Source organism: Dipodomys ordii, unplaced genomic scaffold (assembly GCF_000151885.1).
Source record: "Dipodomys ordii isolate 6190 unplaced genomic scaffold, Dord_2.0 Scaffold37, whole genome shotgun sequence".
Taxonomy (NCBI): Eukaryota; Metazoa; Chordata; class Mammalia; order Rodentia; family Heteromyidae; genus Dipodomys; species Dipodomys ordii.
Genome location: NW_012267253.1, coordinates 744,070 through 745,495, shown reverse-complemented (window position 1 = coordinate 745,495; position 1,426 = coordinate 744,070). Strand labels below are relative to the sequence as shown.

Here is a 1,426-nt window from a genome sequence, read left to right as displayed (position 1 = left end):
GTCTCCTCCGCCTCGCGGGCCGCGCGCTGGATTTCCCATCTCCACCTGGCTGGCGGCAGCTAGTCGGGCCCCGGCCCGGGCTGAGGCCTGGCCGCCACCTCGCCGCCCGGGGCCCTGAACTTGGGGAGGGTCCGGGGACGCGGGTGGGGGCGGGGAGGCGCCGCTTCCGCTCCGGGGGGCTGCGGGCGCGTGCAGCTCTTTGTTAGTTGAACTCCTCGGGCGGGGGGAGCCGGCGACCTCCGGCCCGCCCGCTTCCCCTGTGCCCCCCCCCCCCCGGGCCTCGGCATCCCGGCGCTGGGCTCCGTCCTCGCCCCGGGTCCCGAGGAGAGCCGTGACGAGCGCCCTGGGAACACCCCGCGCCTCCGTTCCGCAGAAGGGTGGTTGTTTTGTTTTTATGATTACTAATCTTGGGTAGTGCGCGCGCGCGCGTGCTGGCCCTGGGGTTGAACCCAGGGTCTGGACTGCGCGTGGGTCCCTTGGCTTTTTTGCGCCAGGCCAGCGTTCCCACTCGAGCCTCACCTCCATTTCCGGCTTCTTTTTTGACTGGGGCGAAGGGGAGGGGGTTAAATTGGAGATGCTTTTTGGGGAGGGCGCGGTAAATTGGAGGTGAGTGGGGTCTTATTTGTCTGTCCCCGTGGGCTGTGAACCTCGATCCTCAGCCCTCAGCCTTCTGAGTAGCTCGGGTTACAGGGGAGAGTCACCGACACCCGGCTCAATTTTTTCTTTTTAACCTTTTAAAACCATTTGCAGACAGAGTATGCATGCTGGGCTATTATTCAGTTTTGTGGTGATTGATGAGTACAGATTTTACCTCTCAGTTTGTGAAAATATTTTGGCAAGTGTTAGGACTTTGCACCGAAAGGGCATTTTAAAATGACTTCTGTTCTTTATTGGGAATTGACTCCGAATTTCCCTTCACGAAAGAAGGAACGGAATGCAGGGCGGCATTAAACACATTCCTAGAGTCTTGTCTTTCATCAGAAATGTTAGCTGGAGGCAGGAGGAATGCGAAAACCATTTTATTATCTGCGGCAAGCATTCAGCTTCAGTTGGATGGAGACTTTAAGAAAACAAAAGTGATGCAAATATTGTTTTCCTTTTCTGGTGCTCTTTACCTGCCTTAATGGCTTAGATGTTCTTCTGAACATTTAATACCTTTGAATTGTGATTAATTCAGCAAGCTTTATGAAGTTTATGAAGTTATGCACATATATTCTATCATTAGTTTAAAATGTTTCTTTTTTTCTTTTGGTCGTGGGGCCTGAACTCTGAGCCTGGGCACTGTACCGCTCTTCAGCTCAAGTCCAGCACTCCACCACTTGAGCCAGAGTGCCACTTCTGGCTTTTTTCTGCTTATGTGGTGCTGACGAATGGAACCCAGGGCCTCATGCTTGCAAGGCAAGCGCTCTTACCACTGAGCCACCTT

General features: G+C 54.4%; 1 protein-coding gene across 1 annotated transcript in view; it reads left to right on the top strand.

The window, feature by feature from the left end:
- Positions 1-1,426, top strand: part of Hnrnpll (heterogeneous nuclear ribonucleoprotein L-like) — a 33,439-nt gene that overhangs the window by 615 nt on the left and 31,398 nt on the right. The gene's annotated exons all lie outside the window — the stretch shown is intronic.